The sequence below is a fragment of the Ascidia mentula genome, chromosome 3 (assembly GCF_947561715.1).
Source record: "Ascidia mentula chromosome 3, kaAscMent1.1, whole genome shotgun sequence".
Lineage (NCBI taxonomy): Eukaryota > Metazoa > Chordata > Ascidiacea > Phlebobranchia > Ascidiidae > Ascidia > Ascidia mentula.
In genome coordinates, this window is record NC_138568.1 from 22,763,916 (window position 1) to 22,771,523 (window position 7,608).

Consider the following 7,608-nt stretch of genomic DNA (forward strand, 5'->3'; position numbering starts at 1 on the left):
AGCGAAGAACAGCCAGAGGACAGCACTGGCAAAACACGCTGCCACACTCGGCCACCGAGTTAACTTTGATGACGTGCAAATCCTAGAGATGGAGGACGATCATACAAAATGTCTGTTCCTGGAGACGCTCCACATCCACAAAAATTACCATTGCATAAACGATAAGGAGCAATGCGTGTATTTTCCAGCTGTATACAACAACTTGTTGTAAATGTTACGCCCCGCTACACACCTGGTTCACGTGACGATGCAAGCGGTGCCAATGTTATCTATGCCTTTTTCCTTGTGTTTTTCTTGCGTTTTTCCTGCGTTTTTGGTGTTTTATGTGCGTGATGCTTCACTGTTGACATAACCCTGAAGAAGTCTCGCCGGATGGCAGACGAAACGTTGGTTTCCAATAAACACTTTAGAAACTAAGTGCCAGAAGAGCAATTCCGATTATTTTGTATTTGTTGTAAACACACATATTTTGTTATTGGTCGATGTTTCTAATATGTTAAAACACACACATTTTATTGTCTTGAAAAATCAGAAACATTTTTTTTGTGTGCAGGAGATTCTTATGGCCTGGGAACAGATTTCGTAGTGCTGTGTGAGGGTTTAAAACTGATGTCCACTGATAACTTCTTCGAGGCACTTGCCTACTGTTTTTGTTGTTATTATGTGTTCAACATACTGTATCCTGCACAGGTTGTTGCCACCCTGGAATTCATTCAAAGGTGTGTTTTTGAATATTGATTTTTTGTTGGTCAGTCCCAGGTCACCAAAGACTTACTTGCCCTATAGCATGTTTAATTAAAAACTGCTATTTGGTATTTGTTTTAACTGCTTTCATAATTTTTGGCAAATGTCAACACATTTCAAACTGCCAAAAGTTTATTACAACCAAAAATATAAGTTTCATGTTTAACACCTGACCGATTGAAACAGAAGCAGTTCACGTTTTAATGAAACGAAGATGTTACTGGGAAATGGGGTTTTTAGTATGTCATATTGTGCCATTAACAAGAAAAATTATAATTCATTGGATTTCCTAACAAACGGAGTAATGCATAAACTATTAACTAGGTTTGTTTGGTTTCGTAGGTACTTCGCAGGAATCAAAAATCCTGGAAGCAAAAATTTAAAGAAGAAAAAAAAATCAACATACCCAAAAGTTGTGCACCTTGCACAACTCATTAAATTGAGTGAACAATAAATTTGTTGCAAGCAAAGGGTTGATTTCGTGTCATGTTTTTACTGCGTAGAATAAATCAGGACAGTAAAATTTACTGATTAAATGTGAAAACTGCTGCCAGACCTGAATTCAGTAAAGGCGTTTTACACCAATATAATCGTAAAAAGATTACTGAAAATAAGTCCGTATTTTTGTTATACGGATGTAAACGTAAACATTTTACTGAAATGCTTGCCGTAAAATCAATTTACGTACCATATGTAAAAACTGCTGCCAGACCTTTTTCAGTAAATTTTTTTGACAGTATGTTACAGCAACGAGCAACATTGTTCCAATGTTCCGTCGTTTCGTAATCTTTCTGCTGCAACGTTCGCGGCCAACATTACCGGTACGTTGATGAACAGGAAAACACATGCAATGAAATCATTTATATTTTTCACTCTAACTACGCCAATGAACAACAAATACGAAACATAAAATGTCATGGGGCCATGAAACCATTTACGGAATAAGTCTAATTGTAGGGAAATAAACATGAATTCTAACCCCAAGTTCAGTCCCACAAGGGCCAAAAAATACATATATATCTTTGTTAATTACCTTCTGTTATTTTGTTGGGTTTGGGCCAATATACACACAAAATGTCGATGACTGGACGGTAATATGACTATGTTTTCCCGTTCGATGTATGCGAATAAATAAAAATTCCAAGACAACGTGTCAATAATTTATCGAAACACGAGAGGCGCAGAGCAAAAAGCTGTCAATCAACTTGCAACCATGGTTGCAACGTCAGGATTATGGAAATATTTAAATGCTGAGTAGGAAGTCATTGTCACGCTGTTGAAGAGGAACACTGAGCGTTAAAATAAAAATCTGCGTGAAGCAAGGTAAGATCTTCCCCTAGGTTGAAATTATACACTGCCTATATTCCTTAACTTTCGAAACAGAAGAAGTCAACACAGTTGTTTTACAACATTCACGTTTAATCCGCGCCACCACAAAACAATTTGCCTATCCTGTGAATATACTTTATTAACTTTATAATATGATCTGCTATTTTGACTTTTAAACCGAAATTGTCGCAGGGTGTTGAAAAGATTTAATTTCGTCAAAACCGAGGAAATTTGATGGTGAGTTGACCATAGAAATCCCCACGCATAATTATCATTGCTTTTCTTTTAAAATTAGTTGGAAAAAACACATGTGTTTTAAGTTATTGCTTGTTGCGTCTTAGTGTATTAAATATTATAACACTGGAGCATATAAGTGAGTTTTGTAGTGGTTGGGATATTTTTGTGTATAAATATATTCATTTTACACATCCACGTTTTGTTTTCCCAGGGACGGGTGGAATTCTATAGATGTCAAATAGTTTGCATTTGCTCGTGTTCAGCCTGCGTTGATTTAAACAGATGTCCGTTGACTGTAAAAGAGATTTATTCAATCAAATATAGACAATATCTTGTACGATTACAACTCAACTGATCAATGAGAGCTGCTGTATCATCAAATATGAACAATATAATTACACGTTGTCACTGCAAAATCCAAGTTTATAACAGGTAATAAATATATGTAATGATACCGGATTCAGACCCACTAAGACCAAAATGAATGCATACCTTCTATTAGTCATACCTGTTCAATGGGTGGGTAATGGGCCAAAGCTTAACACACAAATGCCGGGCCAAATGCCAATAGGCTAAGTTAAATTGCCTTTCCGAGCAGTACTTTTGCATCGTTCGCTAAACGTACGAAATTCCTGTTAGACCACCTTGGTACACGTGTTTCACCGAACAGCCAACGGTTAGTTTGACAGCCAACCTCAAGGATATTTAAGCTGAGTTTGAATTTCGTTAGAAAGCAGAAGAAGTGCAGTTTTTTCTGCAAGGACTTGGCGTGTACGAGCCAGTTAATTATGATAAGTATAGTTCTTATTACTAATCTTCACGTGTTTGTAGGAACACAAACATTTGAGTCAATGGTGGTTGCGTGGGTCTCAACACATCAGTATTACAACCCCGGAACAAACGAGTGCAATGGTAGACTGCATGAATCGAGGAAATCCTTTTCAACGTTTGTCATAATTTGGATTTTTTAATTTCACACAATGACGTTTGTTTCACAGGATGTCTTTGAGACGTGTGAAAGACAGTGGATTAGAAACTGTCAGTTTTAAATGTCAGAATATACAGGAAGAATGCGTAAAATCCATATATTAGTGCGGTAATATCTGGATATGTTTAATTGTCGCCTATGGGGTGCGGATTTAAACCTATAGGAAGTAGAAAGGTTGCTTAAATAGAAACTAGGCTTCTCTCCTCAGTGAAATAAATATATTCATTTTGATTTCCGTTTCTATAAAACGTCTGCAAATATTTTTGTTGCAGAGTTGGTATTTTTTGCTGTGATCTGGGCCAGCTTATTTGCAAACAAACTTTTCAATCTTATACAGGTATGTGTAGATTGGCTGCAATAAATCTATGTCAACAAACATTATATCATAAAGTCGTTGGCCTTGTAGAAGTCGTTGGTTGATCAGAGGGTGGATTTAAGACGGATCAGGGCGGGATCCGTCGTGTTGACCCCAGACCAAAATGGGAGCAAGGTTTGTGAGCTATTTAAATTATCTCCAAGTTAATAAATAGCCTCATTTTTCTCGAAAAAAACATAAATAGGCAAAAATCTTGCGCGATAATAATGAAAATAAATATTCTCCCGGGTCAAACCAAGCGCGGACATTTTTAATTATTTAATGTTGTTATTTCTCTGCAAAGTCTTATCATGGCTGAGACTAAGGTTTGTTGAGTTAGGTTAAACTCGGCTTAGCATGTGAATCAAAGTGAATAATTAATTTGTCTCATAAACTTGCCCGGTGTCTCACGCTTCGCCAGTCGCACTGTGAGTGCTGAACGAAATTTTGGTCCGTTAATATCGCGCAAAAATTATGCCAGGTCACAATCTGACATCTGGTTATAAATGGTTCCTTACAATATTCGCTGGTTCTTTGCAAGCGACGAAAACCCAGATTGGCCGAAATAAACCAATCGTGGTTTAAAGTATTTATTTCAGACATATGGTTGAACCAGTGTGGTGATTAAACTTTTGTTTTACCAAAAATTACAATAAAACCTTTTCAATGTAAGTTTCATCGAAAAATATGAATGGTTCCATGAGCTGCAGAGATTTGACGAAAACTACTGAATATTTTTTCTAAGCGTTTGAGCAACAAGCGGATAAAAATAATAAATGAGAATAAAAACAAAAAAGGAAAAAAGCGACTACACTTTTCATAAAAGTCATTTTCGAGGTTACCAGTTAACTTAAATAACCATGCAGTGTTCCTTGGACATAAAGTTTGTAAAACTCCACTAAAATCCATGATGACGTCATTTCCCTGAATTAGAGAAATATATCATTGCAAGATATAAACTCTTTGTGTTTTTGCCAGGTATTGGTTGAAGGTGGTTGGAATCCTGCTCTGCTTCATCACAATTGCTTCAGCACAGTATATACCTGGCGATAGTAAGTATTTTGTTACAAATCATAAACTCTGAATTAATTTAATATAGTTTTACAAATTTTGATGGATTTCAAATCGATTTACGTTCATGTGCTTTGTGCAGAGTTCACTTGCGATGATGGGAAGGAGGTGGGGGCAAAGAAGTTTTGTGATAGTATTTACATCCATTGCAGGGACGAAAGTGATGAGAAACGGGACAACTTTCCCACTTATCCTGAAAACTTCACCAGTCCTTACATGAGGTGAAAGCACTTAAATATGTTTCCTACATTCGTTGTATTAGTGTTGACCAACCAATAGACGATGTTATTAGGGTTTGGATTTACTTGAAACAACCAATTTTGAACAGTTTATAATAAAGTCGGGTCAAATAAGACAGTTTCAAAACCCAACGCGTTCAGAAGTGTTTTTAATTTAATATTTCAAGGGATTTTTGATTGCGAAACACTCACACGTAACAATAATGTTGTTGAGGTATGAAGTGGCCAGTGGGTGGCGCAAAGAGTAAATCTAAGATAAGTAATGGTTTATATCAGGGGTGGCCAACACGTCGATCGCATCACAGTTTGCGTTGACTTTACAAAATTTTAAATAAACGTAATCGTCAATCGTTTTGCATAATTTACCGAGAAAACTAAAAGTTTCATGTTCGCCAGTTTACCAGATTGTTTTTAAATTGAGCATTGTTACCAAACACGTGGCACATTGTTACGTAACACGTGGCATTATTACCGCACATGTGGTATTATTCGGCAATACGAAGAAGCAACATTCTGTGCCTTTATTACTAGTTTCCTCAGTAAAACATTTTTGGCGCAGAACGAAAGTTAAAATATTTTTGATATTGTAGGTGGTATAAATACGTTACAATCATAATGCATTTACTTCTAAAACTCTGTGTTAAGGAATTGACTATTATATCGCACGAAAAGTGTATACCCACTTACAACAGGCACGTATTTAATGTTATTCTGATTTACTTTCTTATAAATTCAATACCAGGCGCACGTACCGATGTAAAAGCTTTTGTTTGTGAAATGCGTACTTTATTTCTTCGGTAATCCAACACAACTACGCAAACTACCTTAAATGCGACGCCGCAGAAACCCACGTAGGTTTTCTGCCCAACTCGAACTCAAGCAGCAAACATGGTTCTGCGAAAATATACAGGAAACTTCCCCAAAATTCGACCACCTTTTAAATATTCCCGTCGCATGTGAGTCGATTATTCAGAGGCTCGATTGCTTTCGCTGACAAGTTGGCCACCTCTCCATATCAAGAAGATAGTCTGACCGTGGCCGGGATATCCTGGGTTCGAATCCCGTTGTGGTAAAAAAAGATGTTTTGAAGATAAATATTGGACTGCTTTATTTTTATTTTGAGCCAAATGAATCTTGAACAGCTGGTGACGAATTACTGTTTTGCAGCAGATGGCAAATTTGTAAAAGTTCCTTGTTGATAATTTTGGCAGGATTTCCTTATCTTGCATACAAGCAAAGTGGAGCCAATAATATGAATTCTGTGAGCAGCAGACAGATGGCCACTGTTTCTTTTCTGTTTTTGTACTGGAAAACTAATCCGCCACCACGAATATCACACAAAAATTTACACAAAGTAATAGAAACAGAAATCAATGAGAGCTGCAGACAGGGTGTATACACGCACTGTTTCGACCTGTAAGGTCTCATCAGTGCAGCTGTTGATGTGGCACTGTGCTAGCTGGTAGACTAGCAGGCACACAGATTTCCACTTTGTGGTACCTTTCGGTCAATCGTCGATATGTTGGGTACCAAACTAGGTACCAATCAACACAGACGAACCACGTGGAGCGCACTATGGCCAAAACAACTGTTTGGGACCCAATCGACGATTGACCGAAAGGTACCACAAAGTGGAAATCTGTGTGCCTGCTAGTCTACCAGCTAGCACAGTGCCACATCAACAGCTGCACTGATGAGACCTTACAGGTCGAAACAGTGCGTGTATACACCCTGTCTGCAGCTCTCATTGATTATTATGGCTCTTTTGCGCATAGAAACAGAAATAATATAAACGATGGCAAATAACGGAAAACACATGTTACATAATATTAAATGGAAAGAAAAATGTGGGAGAAGAGTAAAGAGGGTAGGAAAAAAAACGCCAGAAAGAGGAAGTTATGCTAAACGTGAAGAGGAAAAGAAAACAAATTAAGTAATGGTACAGGATTAAGTTTTGCGTATGTAAGAATGGGGTGGAGAGAAGGTTAATTAATTTATATTTATAGAATGTTTGACATCGGCCAGGACGCCTTCACGAAAAATGTTGTCCCGTTTTGCTGGATAGCGAGCTTAAAGTTTATGGACTGTTTAAGGGATTGGATGAGGTGTTGGGGATCTTGTTCTAAGGGCGGGGGTCATTGCGGGTTCAGTTACGTGTTTTCGAAATGGTATGGCAACATAGAGGTGTTCAGAAGGTCTGTAAGGGTTGTGGCGCAGGTTGTGTTAGGTTGTGGGAGTTTTGGGAAAGTTAAGGAGAAGTGCGTTGAGGGTGTTTTTTTACCAGGGTTAAGAGCTGGATGAATGGGCAGTCGTGAAATAGGTGTGAAAAGATTTCAAGGGTGTCAGTGAGGGTCTGATTCAAAGGTCGAGTAATTTAGCTATGGGGATTTCAAGGTTATATTCAGTGAGGAGAAGTTGGGGTGTTGTGGGGGTTTCCAGTATATGCGGGGTTTGTAATATTGTTTTAAAGGAGAGAGAGGTGAGAGGTTAACAAAGAGGGGGACGTTGACCGCCTCGTAACATATCCAATCCCTGCAGAGGCACAGAGTTTAAGGGATGGGATCGGAAGTCCTAAATGCACACACGTATGTACGAAGTAGGCGCCATTGTCAATAACAATGACAAAATTACAATACATTTGCTGA